Genomic DNA, 23,207 nt, shown 5'->3' with positions numbered 1-23,207 from the left:
CTCCGCCTACTCCAGCGAGGCCCTCAGGATGCAGGATGTTCAAGGCCTCTTGCTCCCATGCTGTGAATTCGGGTGGAGTGGGTGGGGGTCCGCCGCCAGTCTTCTGCACAGCGATGTTGTGTCTTGACACCATCGACCGCACCTTCCCCGTAGGTCGTTCCAGCGCTTTCGGATGTCTTCCCGGTTTCTGGGATGCTGTCCCACAGCGTTGACCCTGTCGACGATCCTTTGCCATAGCTCCGCCTTCCTGGCTATTGTGGTGTGCTGCACCTGTGTGCCGAATAGCTGGGGCTCTACCTTAATTATTTCCTCCACCATGACCCTGAGTTCTTGGTCCGAGAACCTGGGGTGTCTTTGGGGTGCCATGGGGTGGTGTGGGGTGGTGTTTGTGGTGATGAGTGTGGTGTGTGTGGTGGTGTGTGGTGTTTTGGGCGTGGATGTAGTGTGGGTGATGATGTTGTGTTCCTCTGTGTGTTGAGGTTTTCGATAGCTGTGCTCTCTCTCTCTCTCGCCTTCTCTCCGAATTTCTAGTAGTGGGGGTTTGTGGGTGATGTGGGTGGGTGTTTTATAGTTGATTGGATGTGAGGGAGTGGTGTGTGTATGTGTATCAGGTGTGTGTATTTCAAATTGTCCAATGTGGCTGTGTTTTGTAAAGGTGTGTGTATTTTGACCGCGGCGGTGTGTACCGCCAATGGAATACCGTGGTTGAAAGACCGCCGCGTAGATTCGTGGGTCGTAATGGCATGGGCGTGTTTGTGTTGGCGTGACGGTGGAGGTTTGGTCATCTCCAGTTTATCGCTGACCGCTGATGGGGCGGCCTTCCGTGGATGTCGGGTTTTTGGCGGTTTGGCATTTGTGGGTCAGAATGACCGTGGTGGTTTACCGCGGCCGCGGCGGTAGAATGGCGGTCTTCTGACGGGCGGTAAGGGCCATTTACCGCCGAGGTCAGAATGACCCCCTTTGTCTCCTTTCGAATAAATGGGGCTCTCTCTTCTTTTTCTATCAGCCTGAGTCTTATATGAATCTTTTGCTTGAATTATGTTTTTTCTAGCCCTAACTAACGTGGTCTGCAAATCCCTCACCATCTCTTCTACTGCAGGCACTGAATCGTCTTCTTTACCCAACATTACATTAGGATGTCTACCATGGTTCTGATAAAAGGGGGTGAACCCAGTGGTGGAATGAACAGCATTATTGTAAGCAAATTCAGCTGCCCACATCAACTCGCGCCATTCCTTCTCTTGATCAAATAAACTGAGTCTTAAATACTGTTCTAACTCTTGATTCACTCTCTCTGTTTGCCCATCGGTTTCAGGATGGTAACTGGTAGAGTAACAAGAATCAATTCCTAAACTTTTACTAAAGGCCTTCCAAAAGCGAGAAACAAATTGTGACCCCCTGTCTGAAACTAGAATTTTTGGGATACCATGGGCGCGTACTATGTGTTGTGTAAACAACTGTGCAACTTGTGGGGCTCGAGGGATTTCTTTCAAAGGAATGAAATGCGCCATTTTAGTGAAAGTGTCTACAAAAACTAGGATGGTGTTAAAACCTTGGCTACTAGGGAGGTCCACTATAATATCCATAGTAACAGTATGCCAGGCATGGGGTCCAGTGGGCAAAGGTCTTAACAGACCTTGTGAAGCTGTTCTATTTGATTTCCCTCTTTGACATTTGTCACAAGTTGACACATATTGTCTTATCTGAGTTTTCATTTTTGGCCACCAAAATTCTCATTGTATCAGATTTTGAGTTTTTTGAATTCCTTTGTGTCCAGCCAATTGATCATTATGATAAGCCTGAAGAATTTTTTCTAGCAGCTCCACAGTCAGAACATACAGTGCACCTTTAAAGTATGGCAAACCATTTTTGATTTCTCTTCCTTGGCCTTCTTTGGACCACTTGAGCATTCCTTCGAATGTTAAGCTTTCTTGAATTTCTTTGGTTAAATCTTCATACAATATGGCAGATATGAAGTTCTCTTGTGGAATAATCAATCATTTTTCTGGATGCTCTTTAACGGCACTGGTATCAATTCGAGATAGAGCATCTGCCTTCCCATTTACTTTTCCTGGTCTGAAAGTGATAACAAAATCAAAGTCTGCAAAATATAGGGACCAACGCAGTTGCCTAGCTGTTAGAGTTCGAGCTGATTTTAAAAACTGTAAATTTCGGTGGTCCGTCTAAACGGTCACTTTATGCTTAGCTCCCAAAATGTAATGCCTCCACTCACGAAAAGTTTCTTTGACTGCCAATAGCTCCTTATCCACAATTGAATAATTTATCTCTGGTGGTGTTAATTTTCGAGAGAAATAGGCCACTGGATGTAATTGACCTGTATCTTCAATACGCTGGGAAAGGATACCTACTATGGCAACATCTGAAGCATCTGCCTCCACATAATATGGCTCATCCGGATTGGGGTGGAGCAAGATTGGAGCTGAGACGAAGAAATTCTTCAAAAAATTAAAAGCAGCTTCTTTTGTCCACTCAAACTTCACTCCTTTCTTCAACAATCAAGTAATGGGTGTAACTGTTTGAGAAAAATTGGATATGAATCTTCGATAAAAATTAGCGAACCCCAAGAAACTCTGGATCTCTTTGACATTGCAAGGAGAAGGCCAAAGTTGCACTGTGTTTATCTTGGTAGGATCCATACTAACTCGTTCTCGTGACAAAATGAATCCTAAGAACTCAACTCGTTCCACATGAAATGCACACTTCTCCAATTTTACATAGAGATGGTTTTCTTTCAACCTTGTGAGGATGGATCGAACATGGGAAATGTGCTCCTGTAGATTGTCGGAAAAGATTAAAATGTCATCTATATAAACCACGGTAATCCGGTTGAGGAATTCTCGTAATATATCATTAAAGAAATGCTGGAAAGCAGCGGGAGCATTGCATAACCCATAAGGCATCACTTCATATTCAAATAATCCGTATTGAATCCGAAAAGCGGTTTTCCATTCATCCCCTGAAGCCACTCGTATCAAATGATATGCTCCTCGCAGGTCCAATTTGGTATAGATTCTAGCATTCTTTACTTGATCTAATAAAACTGACACAAAAGGCAGTGGGTATCGATTCTTGATGGTAACCTGATTGAGGGCTCGATAATCAATGCAAGTTCGAAGACCCCCATCCTTCTTTGGTATGAAAAATAGTGGGGATGACACTGGGGATTCAGAAGGACGAATAAAACCATTAGCAAGATATTGATCCAAATACTCCTTTAAATGTTGGTTCTCTGCTTCGGTCAATACGCATATTCTGCTACATGGCAATATCGCACCTGGCTCCAGTTCAATTTTGCAGTCGTAGGGTCGATGTGGCGGCAATTTCTCAGCCATCTTTTCATCAAAAATGGCAACTAAATCCTCATATTCTTTTAGGAATTCTGTTGTTTTTTGTGCACAGAGCATTGAAGAGTGTGATGATAAACAGGCCACTTGGGACTTGGTGGACACTTCCACTCCATCATGAAAGCAATTCTCTTTGCAGTAAGAGGAATTCATCTTGATCGTTCTCTTGCTCCAATCAATTTGTGGATTTTGTTCTGTAAGCCAGGGCAGACCCAAAATGAGTTGAAATTGTGGAGCATCTATCAAACTAAAGATTATCTGCTCCTGATGCCCACCAAAACCTTGCATCTGAATTGGTTCGGTCTCATGGGAAATGGGTCCTGAAGAAAGATTGGTTCCATCCACAGCTCTTACTACTTCCAAAGTAGATTTCTTGATGAATCGAATACCCATTTTACGAGCGTATTTGATATCACAGAAGTTGCCCGTAGCTCCAGAGTCTATCATAACTGAGATCTCTTGAATTTCCTTCTCAAGGGTCTTAACTGATACTGTTTGTCCCAAATGTGGCGCTGCGGTTTGTAAGGTATTTGCCACTCGTTGATCTAAAGGAGTTGTCTTGTGTTCTGCTTTCATCAGGACAACTCCCTCTACTGATGAAGCTGGCTTTTTCCGCATTAAGAGCTTTGTTTTTTTTTAATGCAGTTTTTAACAAAATGCCCAGATGCACCACAATATAAACATAGTTGATTCACTCCTCTTTTCTTTTTTTCTTCCTTAGATAAAGGACCTCGGATGGAACCAATTTGCATTGGTTCTTCTATCGTTATCCCTTCTCCGGCTCTCATATGATAATTTCTTACACGATCAATTCTCAGGGGAAATGGTTGATATTCTCTTCTCTTTTCTGCTCTTCGTTCGGTTAACCGGTGGTCAATCTGTAACACAAGATCAATTAACTCCGAAATTTCGGTGGGTCTATTTGGAACTTGTGCTAAGGCATCTTTCAATTCATCTCTCAGTCCACGATAAAATATGGTGGCTCTTTTTGACTCCGGCTAGGCAGTCTCTACAATGAGTTTATTGAAATGAGCCAGATAGGCTACTAGATCTTTATTACCTTGCCTGATTTCCAATAGTTCATTGTCAGTGGCTTGAGCTGCAGTTCGCCGATCAAATATTCTTAAGAACTCTTCCTTGAAATTTTGGAAATTATATAAAACAGGATAATTTCTGGAAATTATTGGCATGGACCATGCGGCCGCCATCACCTGTCAGATAAGACAATATAACCACTTTGCCACTTTGGACCACTTTGCCACTTTGGACTGGTCTTCGGAAAAAATGACTGGTCTACATAAAAAAAACAATGAGCATTGGGTCAGAAAAATCTGCGCCTTATTTGGATCCCCACCGAAGTGCTCGGGTTGAGCCAAAGGAATAATATGGGAAAACGCATGAATTACTTGAGTGGATATACCTGCAGACTGTGAAGGGCTAGGGATTTGTGAAAACACAGATTCATTTGATTTAGCGGTGTTCCCTAACTCATTTATTTGCTGTTTTATTTGGACTGTTTCTTCTATGGTGTTATTTAATTGTTTCTGTAACCCTTCCAAAATGGTGGCTAAGGCTTTTATATCAATTTCTTCTGCCATTTTGCTCAGGAGGAAATCTGTTTTTTCCCTAAAATTAGGGTGATGGCACTTCAATCTGTCAGGATACTTCAATTAGATTTCCTCAGAAGCAGAAGATAACTCCTCAGTCCCAACCTGAGCTACTCACAACTAATTTTAATCCTTCGTGCTGAGTACCCCGGGGGGGAAAGGGGAATGTGATTGTAGAGAGACTGCCACAGAGATGATGAACGTCAGTATTCAGTCTGCCTCTTCACGTCTAAGATTGGATACAGCACCTGCAAGAGTCACAGTCTCAATTACTAGGAACATACAACATCAGTTTTACACTTTCTACTCTTAACACTTAATTCTCTTTAATTCTATCATTTCTTCACTCACCCTAAGTTCTCTGTAGCCTTGCTTCTCTCTATGAATGATAAGTTCTTCTTAAAAATGCTTATTACTGATTCTGGAAGAACTTCTTAACCTTTGTTAGAGATTGGTTTTATGTTGCTATATATATATATATATATATATATATATATATATATATAGTTGGTGATAATGCGTTCTCCAAATCAGCTGATGTTAGTTGGTTTCTACTTTACATTAGAGAGTTCAATTACATTTATTGAATTGGTAATTCTTGCTTGTGAAAGTTTGTTTCTCCTGTCTTATTTTGACTTCTGTCAATACTTGTATTTGTAAATGCTTGTTTATTAAAGTTTGTTTCTTCTTTCTTACTTCGACATCTGTTGATAACTTGTATTTGTAAATGCTTGTTTATTAAAGTTCGTTTCTCCTTTCTTACTTCGACATCTGTCGATAACTTGTATTTGTAAATGCTTGTTTATTAAAGTTCGTTTCTCTTTTAAACTCTACTTTGGTTTATTACCGTTGCATTTGTAAATGCTTACTTGTTAATATTCATTTCTCCTTTAAACTCGGCCTTCATTTATAACCTTGGTATTTGTAAATACTTGCTTGTTAAAGTTCGTTTTTCTTTTGATATCTTAAACAGGAACCTTGCAAACATAAGGTTTATTCATACATTAAACTCTGTAACCTTGCCAAACCTTCACTGGAACGGTCTACTATCAAACTCCTCGAATAAACCTTGACAATATTTATCACGTTTTCTGTAAAATAGTCTTCAAGGGTAATTTTACCTCACAGGAGTTTCTGCTCTGAAGCGCGCTCTCTCTCCACACAGCTGATTCCTGTCAGACCTCAGTTGAAGTGCGAAGCTTCCAGCTGGTGAGCTCGTAACCTAGCAACCAACCGATTGCAAGACTAGAACTGTAACTAACCTTCAGGACTCACAACGGCCATCTTGAATCTTCTCTTCTTGATTCTTCCTTTGAAATAAGCGCAATATTACTCTGCAAACCTTCTTCCAGTTTGGGCTTTGCTGTCTCCACTGAGGATATCTCTTTGCTTTTCTAAAGCATTTCTTTGATTTGATTTGGCAAGCTTGTGTGGTCATGACACACCGCCGGCTCCATTAGGAGCCGGCTCCAATGTTACGGCCGTCATTCCTGCTGGGCCGGCGGACAAAAACTCTGATGTAGTAATGCAGCCAGCGGGATTGCGGCTGCATAGGCGGTCGCTCGGAGGTCCAACCTTGGCGGACGGCCTCCGCCAAAGTTGTAATGAGGACCTTAGTGTCTTGGGGCAGATGGGCCTAAAATAAATAGGCCAATCTGCCCCAAGGGGGGCAGAAATTGCCAACAGTTGTGTGCCCTCTTTGGGGGGGTGACCCTTGCCCAAAGGGTCACCCCCAAACACAAAAAGAATATATATACATTCCATGGTGTCGATGTGGCTTCTGCCCCCCTTGGGGGCAGATCGAACTAAAAACAATAGGTCGATCTGCCCTCAAGGGGGACAGAAATGACCTACAGTGCTGTGCCCCCTTTGGGGGAGACCCTTACCAAAGGGGTCACCCGCCACACCAAAAAAACAAAAGTAAATTATGCCTGGTGTCATTGTGGTTTCTCAGCCTAAAAATAATATGCTGATCTGTCCCCAAGGGGGGCAGAAATGGTGTAACACATATTGCAACCAAAGGGGAGGGACCCTTGCCCAAGGGGCTGCTCCCCCGCAATGAAATTGAATATAAACAAAAATCCCTGGTGCCTTAGTGGCTTCTGCTACCCTCAGGGGCAGATGGACCTAAAAAAATAGTCCAATCTGCCCGCAAGGGGGGCATAAATGGCCTACAGTGCTGTGCCCCCTTTGGGGGGGCCACCCTTACCAAAGGGGCCATCCCCCACACAAAAAAACAAAAGTAAATAATTCCTCGTGTCATTGTGGTTTCTGCCTCCCCTTGGATGCAGATCGACCTAAAAATAATATGCTGATCTGCCGCCAAGGGGAGCAGAAATTGGGTCAAACATTATGCCCCCTAGGGGAGTGACCCTTACCCAAGGGACCCCGTAAAGAAATTAACAAAAGAAAATCCCTGGTGTCCAGCGGGCATTCCTGCTGTCGGATCGCATCGCAATCGGGCATAAGGAATACTGAAAGAGACATTGAGGGAAAGGAAAACCCTTTCCTTTCCTTTGATGCCTCTGTAAGAGCAATGACCCCCGGCCGGAGAAGAAACTCACTTCCTTCTCTGAGGTTGCGCTCGAAGCAAATGGCTTCAAGCGCGATTGGCACCGACTGATGATATCAGCGCACAATTGAGCTAGTGCTCCCCCCATGAGCCAGTCACATGATGTAATGGGGATGTCCTTGGCGCCTGAACACTGCAGCCAAGGACGTAACCATTATGTCCTTGGCAGGGAAGGGGTTAAGGGGTTCAGATTTACTATTCCCACTCCACTCTTAACCAGATTGGAATCATTGTTGGACATTAAAGTGAGGAGGGGATTTCCTATTACCGCTCCAAATTTGACCATGTTGGGGAAAGTGTTAGACTTTGGTAGGTCAGATTTACTCTACCAGATACAAACTTAACCACATTGGAACAAAACATTTGACTTTTAGGGGATAAAATGTACTATTCTCCAATATAACCACATTGTGGAAAGGAAGTGGTGGTTTCAGGGTTTGGGTTTACTATTGCTACTTAAAACCTAACCACTTTGGGAATGCGTTTGACTTCAGGGGTAAGATTTATTATTCTCACCCCAAGCCCTACCACTCTAGGTAAAGTATAGAACAGTGGCGGATTTGACGTGTTATTCCAACTCCAAAATAAACCACACAAGAAAAAGTGTCTTTGGGAGTGGGATCAGATTTATTATTCCTACTCCAAACTGAACCTCAATGGAGAAAGTGTTGTATGTTGGATGATTCAAATGTACTAGTCCAGCTCCAAACATAACCATATTGGGAAACTTAGTGGGCTTTGAGGGTGACTTGCTTTACTATTCTAACTCCAACACTAGCCACTTTGAAGAAAGTGGTAGACTTTGAGTGTTTACAGTTACTGCTCCCATTCTGAACTTTACCACATAGGAGACAATGTTGGTCTTTGAGGGGAGGCTGTTAAAGTTGTTGTTCCCACTCTAAACCGAACCCCATTGGAGAAAGTGCAAGACTTTAATGGGATAAATATATTATTACTATACGCACTCCAAAATTAATCACATTTAGGAAAGTGTTCTACTTTAGTGGTTTAGATTTACTATTCCCACTCCAAAGCGAACCACATTTGCACACGTTTTATACTTTGGGTGGACCAAATCTACTATTCCCACCCCAAATGTAGCCCCATTGAGGAAAGTGTTGGAAGCTGGGAGCAGGCACATTTACGCCAAACTTAACCATATCAGCCTTGGATTTTGCTGTGGTTTACTACTACACCAAAACCTGACTACACTGCACAACATGTGGAACCCCATTGGTGGTTGTCAAGAAGTCTAATTGCAAAGATGGAATATGTATAACTTGTGTTCAGTTGCAGAGAAAGGAGTGAAACCTGTCAAGGACACAGCTTCCTACCTCAGCATCTTCAAGACAACGAAGAATAATGGGGGGGTGGGACCATTTCAAAGGCAGCGGAGAGATCCAATAGAATGTTAGTGGAATCCCCACTAACTGGAAATGACAAGCTCATTTATGACTGTCACCAAGACTGAGTCAGTGCTAAAACAGTAGCAATTCATGTGGTAAAAGTCCAATGAATAAAAATGGGTGTGAAGGATACATCTGTTTTTTTAACTATGTACATGGTACTGAGTTTAGGAATATTGGTTATTGATACTCTGAATTTGGGGGCTATCAATTCCATAATGTAATTCAGAGGTCATTTGGTAAAATGCTTTCTTTCTTGCACATTAGTTTACATTTGGAAGCCAAAGTGGCAAAGAAAGCCAATTGGTAATACCAAATGTTCTACTAATTTGTGTTTCCACATGTCTTCCAATAAAAACAGTACCCCACTTGTGTGGTTGAGCCTAGCAGCAAAGACACAATAAACCCTATAACATGACCTGGAGACTTCACATTTCACCCTGTGAAATATTTTTTTCAATATTGGTACCATTGAAATTTGGGCCATAGCTCTGCTGCCACAGAGGGAAACATACCAAGCCCAGTTATTTCTTAAAACTCAACACCTAATGGAGTCCAGAGTGGCGTAACAAGTGTTTATTCCACAAGGCTTTTTTTTTTACGATGAAGGCCAAGCAAACCACAAACTTTAGCTAAAGACACCCATTTTCCTCACATTTCTGTTAGAAAAAGTTCTAGAAGCTGTGGGAATCTATAAAATTCCAACCAAGCAGCATTCCTAAACTTCTTTCAATTAAAATGGTACTTCATTTGTTTGCCTAGGTCTAGCACCTGTGACAGAAAATGCTCGCATAACAACGTGGAGACATCAAGAAATTTGAGAAAAAATAACCTACATGTTTCCTGAAATGTGCACAAAATACCGATTTTAGGAACAGTGGATATTTAAAAATACAAATGTGGGGTTACCTGTACTAACATGTGATTCATGTTATTCATATGGCATTTTGCAAAATGCGTTTGTTCTTGATGATCATAACTGCTCTACTAATCTGTGTTCCCAAACTGCTCCCAAAACTTGCGATCTGAATTAAGTGCCTGCCATAGAAAAGGCCCCAAATTACAATGTGGAGACATCACATTTTTGTTATGAAAATTCATCAATTTGGTGTTGTGGATAACTAAAGGATTTTGGGCCCAGGAAACCTATCAAACCCAGACATTTCTGAAAACTATGCACCCATGGGAGTCCAGGATAGTTTGACTTCATTGGATCCCTCAATGTTTTCTTTCACAAAATGCCAGCAAACTACAAACATTGGTTATAGTCATACATTTTTCTCACATTTCTGTGAGAGAAAGTTTTGGAAGCTGTGGGGATTCACAACATTTGCATCACCTAACCTTCTCAAGTTCTACTGATAAAAACAGCACTCCACTTGTGTTACTGCACCTAGCATCTATGACAAGAGTATTTGAATACTGTGGCCATATGAATGCAATGCAGTCTTTGCATGGTCCCTCTTTTGTATCTGGATTGGCAAGAACCAGAATGATTTTTCCCTGAAATACAAAGAATGAATCATTCACGAGGATGTGAATAGATTTACACAAAAAAGTGATGGGTAGTATGCTTGAATTAATCTCAGCCACTGGTAATTACTTGGGGACAGATCCCAGTCAATCCTTTTTTGCTCACAATGCTACCTCAGATTAGACCCAGCCACATATAAATCAGTATTGATCTTGCTCCAGTGGGAACAGTTCAGCTCGAACTACCAAGCCAGGTTCTCTCTGAATTGGAATACAAGAAAACCTATGCGGCTTTGCCACGATTGGGGCTCATCAGTAACACATAGCAAGAAAAAGTGCCTTTGCCATGTAGAAAAAAAATCTTTTTACACATAATGAGTCATGCATAAAGACTGCTGTTGGACTGTTTTTCCTATGCAAGGTCATCTCCAATCTTTTTGCCTCCCGGCTCCTATTTTCTCTGACCTGTTGCTGTTGGTTTTTGAACTCTGAACGCTTTACTGCTGCTAACCAGTAACCAGTGCTAAAGTGCATATGCTCTCTGTGTAAATTGTATTGATAATAGGTTTATCCATGATTGGCATATTTGATTTACTAGTAAGTCCCTAGTAAAGTGCACTAGAGGTGCCAGGGCCTGTAAATCAAATGATACCAGTGGGCCTGCAGCACTGGTTATGCCACCCACATAAGTAGCTCTGTAATCATGTCTCAGACCTGCCACTGCAGTGTCTGTGTGTGCAGTTTTAACTGTAAATTCGACTTGGCAAGTGTACCCACTTGCCAGGCCTAAACCTTCCCTTTTCTTACATGTAAGACACCCCTAAGGTAGGCCATAGGTAGCCCCAAGGGCAGGGTGCAGTGTATGGTTAAGGTAGGACATATAGGCCCTCATCACAACCCTGGCGGTGAATCCCGCTGACTGCTGTGCAGAAGACCGCCAACATACAGTTGTGGCCTCGGAATTCTGCTACAGGTATTACGACCCACAGCCCGGAATCCGCCACAATACAGACACCCACACAAGTCTGCCACACCAAAGGTCAGTGATAAACTGGCGATAACAAAACCGAAACCGTCACACCTACAAGAATACGCCCACACTATCATGACCCAGGAATCAACGCAGCGGTCTTTCAACCGCAGTAATCCAATGGGGGTACACACTACCGCACTCAAAATACACACACATATACAAAACACAACCACATTGGACAATTCGAAATACACACACCTGATACACATACACACATCAATCCCACACACCCAATCCAATATAAACCACACACCCACATTACCCACAAACCCTTACTACCAGAAATTTGAAAGCAGGGCAGAGAGAGACACTACCTAAAACAACACCAGCATCCACAGACACACAACACCATCACTTACACAACATCCACGCACCTCAAACAACACACACCAACACACCCCCTCACTCATCACAACTGACACCACCTTACACATCACCCACACCACATCATGGCACCTCAACGACACCCCAGGTTTCCTGAGGAGGAGCTCAGGGTCATGGTGAAGGAAATCATCCGGGTAGAGCCACAGCTATTCGGATCACAGGTGCAGCAGATGTCCATTGCTAGGAAGATGGAGCTATGGTGCAGAATTGCCGACAGGGTCAACGCAGTGGGATAGCATCCAAGGACAAGGGATGACATCAGAAAGAAGTGGAACGCCCTACGGGGAAGGTGCGTTCCATGGTCTCCAGAAACCAGATTGCTGTACAGAGGAATGGCGGTGGACCCCCACCTCCACCCCCACAACTAACAACTTGGGGAGGAGCAAGTCTTGGCAATACTGTATCCTGAGGGCCTCACAGGAGTAACAGGAGGACTGGACTCTGGTAAGGCAAATCTTTACTACCTTATCCCCCCACCCCACCTGCATGCCATCACATACTCCCACTCTTACTCTCACACCCATCACCCCAACAACCCACAGATACCCTACCAACACAACCCACACATCCCAAAACCAAGCCCTGCATGTAACACCAATGCATGGACACCCATCGCCCAAGCATGTCCACTACAGAGACTCACTCCTGCCCCAAAATCACCAATCACACAAGGACCAAGGCAATAATGCAAGCACTGGAGTAGAGGGTCAACCACCCATTGCACATGATGGCACACACAGATACAATAAATATGCATTTACACCCAACAGGACCCCTACCCAACGTCACCAGACAGGAGGTGCCAGACATATCCAGTCCCCCCACCGAAGAGGCCCACAGTGATGACAGCAGCTCTGCATGCGTGAATCAAGATGACCAGCCCTGCCCATCAGGGACCTCGTGACAGTTTGTTCCCCTGACACTGTCACAAGCCACCACAGAGCCTCCCCCTCAGGAAACACCAGCACAGCACCCACCCAGCGGGCCCATCCCTCTGTCCCCAGGACACGTCAATCAGCAGTGTGTCCACCACTACAGGGAACCCAGTCAAACCCACCAACCCAAGGAAATCAGGGACCTGGGGGCAGTGGCAGTGGGCACACGGTTAAGGGGACAGAGACACAGGATAACAGGGAAACTGGGAGGACTGCTGTGCAACAGGGGGAGGAGAGGCCCAGGGAACCCACTCTCCACGAGGCATTCTCCAACATCATGGGAGCTTACCATCATTCCCAGGAGACAATGGCAACGGTACTGGCCAAGTTTCAGGAGAACCAGCGGCTGCAGGAGGAACACTACCTTGGAATCAGGCAGGACTTGAAGTCCATTAACACCACCCTGGTCACCATTGCAGGGGTGCTGGCAGACCTTGTCAACACCAGGAGAGACACAGTGGTACAACAAGGGGCCCCTGACACAGCCCTCCAGCTCCGCCGGCGCTAGTGGACAGGAGACACTGCCACAGGAACAACAGGACTCCAGCACCCCACCCACTGCAGATGGAGAACCACCCCGCAAATGGTCCCTGAGATCCAGGAACAAGACAGAGAACATTGCCAAGACCCCTGCCAGGAAATGAGACCCCCCTGAATGTCACCGTTCTGTCCCACTATGTCATCCTGTCCATCCTTAAACTACCATTGCTCCACTTCCTATGCCCCTTTGGACAATGCACCTGTGAAACAAATAGACTGGACTCTGCCAATGACATTCCTCCACCATCCCCCCAACCCATTTTACAACCCCCTCCACTTATTAGCACAGGAATAAACACACTTCAATCACAAAACAATCTGGAGTCAGTCTGTGCTTTCACAAATGTGTAATTGCAATAACTATGGAATATAGCAATGTCAATTTACTTGTTCACATACCAATGTAACACAGCTGTAGGCCAGCAGTAAACATAGCAGAGGGCACAAAGTGGGACCCAGATCTGTGAAATGGAAAGTCAAAGTGACAAGTCAGGGTCCATACACTAAATGAAAATGACAGACTTATGCTAGTTCCAACAATAGAATGAGATGGGGGAAGCAGTAGCATCTTCTTACCTGTGTCTCACTGGAAGTATTGCATGATGATGTTGTTTCGGTTGTTGATATTATCTTCTTCTGCCTCCTCTTCTTCACTGTCCACAGGCTCCACAGCTGCCACAAGACCACCATCTGGCCCATCCTCCTGCAGAAAAGGCACCTGGCGTCGCAAAGCCAGGTTGTGCAGCATACAGCAGGCCCTGATTATCTGGCACACCTTTTTCGGTGAGTGGTATAGGGAGCCACCTGTCAGATGGAGGCATCGGAATCTGGCCTTTAGGAGGCCGAAGGTGCGTTCGATCACCCTCCTAGTTCGCCCATGTGCCTCATTGTAGCGTTCCTCTGCCCTTGTCCTGGGATTCCTCACTGGGGTCAGTAGCCATGACAGGTTGGGGTAACCAGTGTCACCTGCAAATGTTGAGGGACAACTGTTAGACACACACTAATCCTTAGGGACAGCCCCATCTCCAGACAGCAAATGAAACTGTGTCGGGACTTTAGGCTCACCTATTAGCCACACACGGTGCTCTGGAGTTGCCCCATCACATAAGGGATGCTGCTATTCCTCAAAATGTAAGCGTCATGGACTGAGCCAGGATACTTGGCATTGCCATGGGAGATGTACTGGTCTGCTAAACACACCATCTGCACATTCATAGAATGGTATCTCTTCCGGTTTCTCTAAACCTGTTCATTCCTTCTGGGAGGGGGGTACAAATGCCACATGTGTCCTATCAATGGCACCTATGATGTTGGGGATATGTCCCAGGGCATAAAAGTCACCTTTCACTGTGGGCAAATCCTCCACCTGAGGGAACTCGATGTAGCTGCGCATGTGTTTCAGCAGGGCAGACAACACTCTGGACAACACGTTAGAGAACATTAGCTGGGACATCCCTGATGCCATGGCCACTGTTGTTTGTAAAGACCCACTGGCCAGGAAATGGAGTACAGACAGGACCTGCACTAGAGGGGGGATTCGTGTGGGATGGCGGATAGCTGACATCGGGTCTGGTTCCAACTGGGCACACAGTTCCTGGATTGTTGCACGATCAAGTCTGTAGGTGACAAGGAATGTGTCTCTCTTCCATTGTCGACAGATCCACCAGGGTTCTGCACACCGGAGGATGCCTCCATCTCATCACCTGCCCCAGCAGATGTGCCCTATGGAGGAGAACAGCGAGCAGAGAGTCATCCAACACTGAGGTATCACAATGTGTTATTTGCAGAAACTTTATTAATCCCCAATGTGCCAGTATCTATCTATATTCCTGGCCTAGATAGGTGTGACGCAGTTAACATCCATCCCATGTGGCCTCCTGAAGTGGCGGCTGCCTGACTTGTAAGGTGGGACAAGGGGATATGAGGTAACTGCGCTGGTGTTCTACACCGTTGCAGTGGGCGGTCGAAGACCACAGAGCAATTCTGCATTGGATAACATAGAGCCCTATGGGTCCCAGGAGCCAATTACGATGTACGCCGGTGGTGACGGTACGCATCGCCGCGGACGTGACCGTCATTTTCTGTCTGTTCACTCACTTCATACCTGACCTTCAACAGGAGAGGACCTACACTGCAAGTGCTGTTGTGACCTGTGTCTGGAAGTGACAATGGCTCATGTGTCTCGGGGAAAGGGCCCCTGCCTTCACTTCGGAGGAGTTGGAGAAACTAATGGATGGGGTCCTCCCCCAGTACACGCAACTGTGCGGTCCTCCAGACAAACAGGTGAATACACTGTGAGCATGCTGCATGGGCAATGCCTGTTTGGAGTGGTGTGGATGGAAGATACATGGGGGGGCTGAGGCCTGCATGTGCGGATGGGGAGTGTACGTGCGTCAGGTCAAGGGTGGGAACTGAGGAGCAATGAGTATGACGGTCCCGACGGGTAAGTAATTTCCTTTCCCCCTGTACCATTCCTCTAGGTCAGCGCCCACCAGAAGAAAGGTATTTGGCTTGCCATCGCCAAGGACGTTCGGACCTTGGGTGTCTACCACAGACGGAGCACCCACTGTCGGAAAAGATGGGAGGACCTGCGCCGCTGGAGCAAGAAGACAGCGGAGGCCCAGCTGGGGATGGCCTCCCAACGTGGGAGGGATGCCCGTCGCACCATGACCCCCCTGTTGTTCCAGATCCTGGTGGTGGCATATCCGGAGTTGGATGGGCGCTTGAGGGCATCACAGCAGCCACAAGGGGGTGAGTACACTCTCATTCAGCTGACTCTGCGTGCATTACGAGGTGTCTGGGTGGGGGAGGTGGGCAGTGGGTTCCCCTAGGCCAGAGCAAACTTGGTAGGCAAGGTCCCCTGTGACTCAGGCCATGTGGCACCCGAAACCCACCAGTGGTAATAGCCATCAACACCTGGTCAGGCTCCTGTGACTTTCAGGTGTGCAGCAATTGGTCTTAGGCCTCATACCCCATGGTCAGCTGAAATTTCAAGGAACTGTCAGTGCATGGCGTAGTGCAGAGGGCTGCTCCCTGTGTGTTGTGTCTGCCAACGGTAGTGGTGTTGCATGCACTGAACATGTCTTTCTTCTGTCTCCCCCCCTTTTTGTGGTCTCCCTGTTCTTGTGTGCAATAGCATCATCAGGCGGAGGAGCATTGGCATCGGAGCAGGAGGGAGCTGCAACCCACTTGGCCCTGGAGGGCGAAACAACGGAGTCTGAAGCCACCAGTGGGACGGAGGGCGAGGGGAGCTCCACGGCGGGACAGGAGCAGACAGCAGTGACAGTGACTCCTCCTCTGATGGGAGCTCCCTTGCGGTGGCGGGCACCTCTATGTCCACTGCATCAACAGGTACAACCGCCACCCCCCAACCAGCACCGCCCTCCCAGCAGCCCCTCAGCGTGTGTCCCGTGCCGGCTTACCAGGAGGGTGGGCATCTCCTTTGCCCCAGGCACCTCAGGCCCTGCCCCAGTCAGCCCTGCTGCCCTCAGTGAGGAGGTTATTGACCTCCTGAGATCCCTCACTGTTGGGCAATCTACCTTTGTGAATGCCATCCAGGGTGTAGAGAGGCATTTGCAACAAACAAATGCATACCTGGAGGGCATTCATTCTGGGCAGGCAGCCCAACAGAGAGCATTTCAGGCTCTGGCCTCAGCACTGATGGCAGACATTGTCCATGTGTCCAGCCTCCCCCCTCCAACTTCCACCACCCAGACCCAATCCCCTCTACCTCAGCCTATCCCAAGCACACCATCAGACCAACATGCACACTCATCAACACACAAGAGTGGCTCAGGCAAACATAAGCACCACACATCCCACAGGCACTCACACAAGCACCATCCCCATGGAGACATAGCAACATCCACTGCCTCCACTGTGTCCCCCTCCTCCACATCCTCCTCCTCCCTCCCTGTCTCGTCTCCACTCACACCTGCATGCACTACATCCTCAGCCACTGCCTCCATCACCAGCACGCCCATCATCACACACCGCTCACGTGCACTCACCACCCCCACTTCCATTCACACATCCGCAGTGTCCTCTCCCAGTGTGTAAGTGAGCCCTCCTCCCAAAGTACACAAACACAGGCACACACCCACCCAACAGCCATCCACCTCACAACAGCCTCCGGCCCATGCACCTTCACCCAATTTCAGCAGACATATACCTCATACAACCACTACCTCTACCTCCACTCCCAAACCCCCTCCATCTTCCCGTCCCAGTGTGTCTAAAAAACTTTTCCTGGCAAAACTTGGCCTTTTCCCTTCACCGCCCCCCGTCGTTCTCCTAGGGCCAGGCTTTCCAGGTCCCAGCCCAGCACCTCAATCACCAAATCCCCAGGCACAGTGGTGCCAGCAACTGCGGGGTCATCGAGTGCGCCACCCATCAGGGCTGCCAGTGTGCCACGTAGCGGGGGCAAGGACATTCCGCCACCTGCCAAGGTGAAAAAAGGTGCCCACATCCCAGAGGGAGAAGCCGAAAGTACCAGCCACCAAGGGCTGAGCAAAAAACAAAGGGGATAGTGGCAAGACAACTGCGGCACCATCGAAGCTGGGGAAAGGCCAAAAGCTGAAGAGCAGGTCAGGCAAGGGCATGGCACCGACTGAGGGACCAGTGTCACACTTTCTGTCCACGACCACATCAACCTGTTCGGCAGCAAACACCGCTAGCTGCCCGCCACCACAACCGCCACCTGCACCGCCCCCGGCACGTCCACAGCCTCAACGACAGTCCCCAGCGTCTTCCCCATTGGGCAGCCATCTGAGGCTGCAGGAGACGTCCTGCTGTGTCCCTCAGAAGGAGCTGAGCCATGCACTGCAGCCAGCACTGCCGCAACACACACCATCGCAAGCACCACCACCTGCACCTCCCCCGGCACGTCTGCAGCCTCAGTGACAGTCCACAGCCTCTTCCCCAGTGGGCAGCCATCTGAGGCTGCAGGAGACGTCCTGCTGTGTCCCTCAGCAGGTGCTGAGCCATGCACCACCGCCAGCACCGCAGCAACACACACCGTCGCAAACACCGCCACCTGCACCGCCCCCGGCACATCTACAGCCTCAGCGACAGTCCCCAGCCTCTTCCCCAGTGGGCAGCCATCCGAGGCTGCAGGAGACGTCCTGCTGTGTCCCTCAGCAGGTGCTGAGCCATGCACCACCGCCAGCACCGCCGCAACACACACCGTCGCAAGCACCGCCACCTGCACTGCCCCCGGCATGTCTACAGCCTCAGCGACAGTCCCCAGCCTCTTCCCCAGTGGGCAGCCATCCGAGGCTGCAGGAGATGTCCTGCTGTGCCGCTAGCACCGCCACCAGCACAGCCGCAACAGACACCGCCGCAAGCACCGCCACCGGCCCTGCTGCGTCCTCAGACACAGGCACCAACTGTCAGAGTCACCAGATCCTCGGGCTCTGCGCACGTTCCCAACACGTCCACCACTGAACAGCTCCAAGACTCTGATAGATAAATCACAGAGGCTAAGAGAGTTCAAGAGGGGAAGAGGGGATTAGGAAGGGAAACAGCTGGGAAGGAGACCTGTAGTAAGAAAAAGGTTAGAACACACAATATGAAAATTATATCTCCTGAAATCAATACTAGACTATGATTCTAAGCATAGTCATTCTGAAAAAAAAAGAAACAATCTACGAATTAAGTTAAAATTGACTAAGTTTCAAGATGGCCAGATACCTGTAAGGGAATCAAGATGGATTAAATTAAAACTTTCTTATTCAAGTACTTTCCTTTACATGAGAATCAGAAAAACATTCTGACTAAATTTTAAACCAGTCATATAAATCCTTTTTTGAGAATGCATATTAGGACCATACAATATTGCATCTAGAAACTATGATCTTCTGTGTACTCTTAAAATGTTTCAACACAAATTGCGCATATTGTAGATTTATATATATATATAGTAAACACCATAAAAGGATTGTGCACCATGAATAACACACTATGGATTTAGGAAAAACAAATCACATAACTTGTCAACTCGAATATTACATGATAAATATCTTAGAATAGTGGCATACAATAAACAACATGAATTAAACTCGAGGAGAGAATCGTGCGTCTTGCCGATTCGAGTGTCACCATGTAAAAAGCAAAAAAATGGTAGTACGCAATGAATATCAAAGTCAAATCATCATTAAACAAATCGCGCGTCTTGCGGATTCGTAAACCACAATGTAAATGCCAAGAAATAACAGCTCACAATGAATAACAAGATCAAAGTACAATGAAACGAATCGCGCGTCTTGCCGATTCTTAAGCCACCATGCAAATGTCAAGAAGTGGTAGCGCGCAATGAACAACAAGGTTAAAGCACCATGAAACGAATCATGCGTCTTGGCGATTCTTAAGCCACCATGCAAATGTCAAGAAATGGTAGCGCGCAATGAACAACAAGGTTAAAGCACCATGAAACGAATCGCGCGTCTTGCCGATTCGCAAGCCCACATACAAATGTCAAGGAATGGTAGCGCGCAATGAATAACAAGATTGAATCAGCATAAAACGAATCGCGCGTCTTGCCGATTCGTAAACCGCCATACAAATGTCAAGAAATGGTAGCACGCAAAGTAATCTGTTAATCATTAAAGAATTAAGCCAAGAATATGAAAGTTCTCGATAATGGCGTTGGGAGGCCAGCCCAACCACCGTCTTACCGCCCAGAACAAGGATCACCAATAAAGAATGAAGGCCAGAGGCCTGGAAGATCAAATAGGCCACCGGGACAGGAGCTCAGGAAGTAGCTGCTGCTCTGCACCGGGACCTCTGAATAGTGAGCACTTGGAGCTGGGCTGGCTCCCTTTTATAGAGTCTTGGCCCAGCCCACAACCACACCCAGGCATGCTGCAGGGAAAGTCTTTGGAAGGCCCTGGAAAGGGACCACACCCTAACACACTCTGAAAGCCTGCAGCAATACATTGCAAATGAACAGTATTTGTAAACACATTAAAAATAAGTCTTCAGGATTAAACTCTACAATGCAAAAGGTTAAACAACAACATATCAGCACAATGCATAAATTATGTTGTTTTGAGAGTGCTGGGTTTTTGCATTCTAGTCGCCAATAGAGCTCGCACTGCCCTGGTGTTGACACCAACGCTGACATGGCTACCATCCCCAGCGGTCAGTCTTCTGAGGCTGGAGGAGAGTTCCTGGACCCTGGGCAGCTTCTATGAGGCATTTCTTCCATCACTGTTTGCACCTGCAGGTGGAAGGCGCAGCCGCAGCAGTGTGGGGTATGTTGCTGCCTCCATGGTGTATCATGCTACCTGAACCTCGCAAATCTCATGGCACGCACACCCAGGTGAGGGAATTGTACCAGCCACACTGCACATGGAGCACTCTGGGAACAAAGCCCCCTCCAGAACCAGTGGAGAAAGGCATCCACTACCTCAGTCCTTGGCAAGATGAAGCACTCTGGGCACAAAGCCCCCTCCAGAACCAGTGGAGTATTACATCCACTACCTCAGTCCTTGGCAGGATGAATCACTCAGGGCACAAAGCCCCCTCCAGAACCAGTGGAGAAAGGCATCCACTACCTCAGTCCTTGGCAGGATGAAGCACTCTGGGCACAAAGCCCCCTCCAGAACCAGTGGAGAAAGGCATCCACTTGAGAGACTGAGGGTTTGCACTCTCCAAGATACATCAGTGGGCATGGAGCACACTCGTGCAGCAGTGGCGTCGTGCGTTCATCAGGCTGAGGTGCCCCCCTTCCCCCTCACCCTGAGGTGCATGTTTATTTTCAAACTGATGCCTGTGACTCTGCCTGTTTGTGGATTCCCTGTCTGGGTCAGTTTGACAGTTGAGATGGTTGCACCTTGCACTAGACAGTGACACAAAGGGAAGTGGGTGGAGCCTGCATATCCTGATGAGCCATCTGTGCTAGGAGGGAGGGGAGGAGTGGTCACTCACACCTGAAAGGGCTGTGTCTGCCCTCACACAATGCAGTCTCCAACCCCCTGGTGAGTGTCTGGGGCCTGGCATGGGCAAGGCAGGATTTCACATTCACAAGAGACTTTGCTTTGAAGTAGGCCTACTTCAAAGGAGAAACTGGGTATAAGAAGGGCACCCAAAACCACAGACTTTAGAACACTTCTGGAAACAAGAGGAGCCTCTGACTGGAGAAGAGCTGAAGAGCTGAGGAAGAAGAGCTACCCTGCCTGTGACTATGCTTTGTGGAGCTATCCTGCAGTTGCTGCTTCTGCCAGAGTAAGAGGGCAAAGACTGGACTTTGTGTGCCTTCCATCTTGTGAAGAAATCTCTAAGGGCTTGATTTAGGGCTTGCCTCCTGTTGTTTGAAATCTCAGCGACAGCAAAGACTTCTCTCTGCCAGCACCTAGAGTCTCTGGAGAGACACCTGCTCTAACAAGTGGAATCCTATCCAGTGCTTGGGCCCTTGAAAGGAAAGCTGGTGAAATTCAAGGAAATCGACTTCAGACGACTTCGGACCGACGCCGCTGCTGAATCCAGTGACGCTGCCTGCTCCCGACTTCGTGGAATGCGAGAACCTTCCCAGGTCCGACATCGCTGCAGCCACGCCGATGTCCGCGACTCCATGGAAGTTGCTGCACCAGATCGTGACCGACGCTGCTCGAAGTACGTGGATTCAACCTTTAGCACAGACGCCGCGATCCTGACTTCAACGCATCGGCTCGTTTTCATTTCTTTATCAAGGTACTGTACCTGGGGGTCTACGCGTCATACAGGTCTTGAAAAATCCCCCTTAGCATACCTGTATGTCACAGTACTGATTGATGAGCTCAGTCCTAGGGTCAGATGCACCTTCTTCCTCTGGCTCCTCAAGACTTGCCATTTCAGCATTTCCAGCCACTGGTCCAGCTGCCTCACCCTCATTGGCTAGCAATGGTGCCTGGTGTCTCAAGGCTAGATTGTGGCGCATGCAGCAGGCAACGATGATTTGGCATACCTTTTGGGGTGAGTAAAGGACAGCACTCCCAAATAGGTCCAGGCACCTGAAACTGGCCTTCATTAGGCCAAATGTTCACTTGATTACACACCTCTTCCTCCTGTGGGCCTCATTGAAACGAAGTTCCCCTTCCATGGCAGGGCACCTCACTGTGTCGCGTAGGTTCTCATTATCCTAATGAGGCTACTGGATTTGGGTGGCAGAATGTCATATATTGTGGGGTACTAAGTACAATTCCACACCATGTGACACCTGTCAGCCTAATCTGGGTTTTCCAGCTAACTAACAGCGCCTCATCTCTACCCAAGAACAGGGATGTAGGATGTGGGCCTGGTGTGTGGTGGGTACCTATGGTACTTACACCTTCTACCAGGTATCCCTTATTAGTGTAGTGTAGTCAGTGTCTAGTCACCAGGCTCTCTAGAGGTAGCTGTGGATGAGCATCCAAGGCTTATCTAGGAGACATGCAAAGCTCATGCAATATCACTATAATCACACTTAGGGCCAGATGTAGCAAAAAAACAAATTGCGACTTGCAATTTGCGAGTCCGTGCGACTCGCAAATTGCAACTCGCAATTTGGTATGCAGAAAGGTGTCTCAGACACCTTCTGCAACTCGCAATGGGGTCGCAAAGACCCACCTCATTAATATTAATGAGGTGGGTCGCAGTTTGCGACCCCATTGCGGGTATGGGCACTCACAGGGATGGTGGCCTCCTGGAGACAGCAGACCACCATGTCCGTGACTGCTTTTTAATAAATCAGTTTTTTTTTTCTACCTGCAGCCTGTTTTCCTTAAAGGAAAATGAGCTGCACTTAGAAAAAATAAACGAAACCTTTTGTTTCGGTATTTTTTAGGGCAGGTAGTGGTCCATTGGACCACTGCCTGCTATGATTTTTTTTTTTTTTCCAGACACAAAGGGGAAGGGTTTCCGTTTGCGACTGGGT

This window comes from Pleurodeles waltl, chromosome 2_1 (assembly GCF_031143425.1).
Source record: "Pleurodeles waltl isolate 20211129_DDA chromosome 2_1, aPleWal1.hap1.20221129, whole genome shotgun sequence".
Lineage (NCBI taxonomy): Eukaryota > Metazoa > Chordata > Amphibia > Caudata > Salamandridae > Pleurodeles > Pleurodeles waltl.
This window is presented reverse-complemented; position numbering follows the sequence as displayed.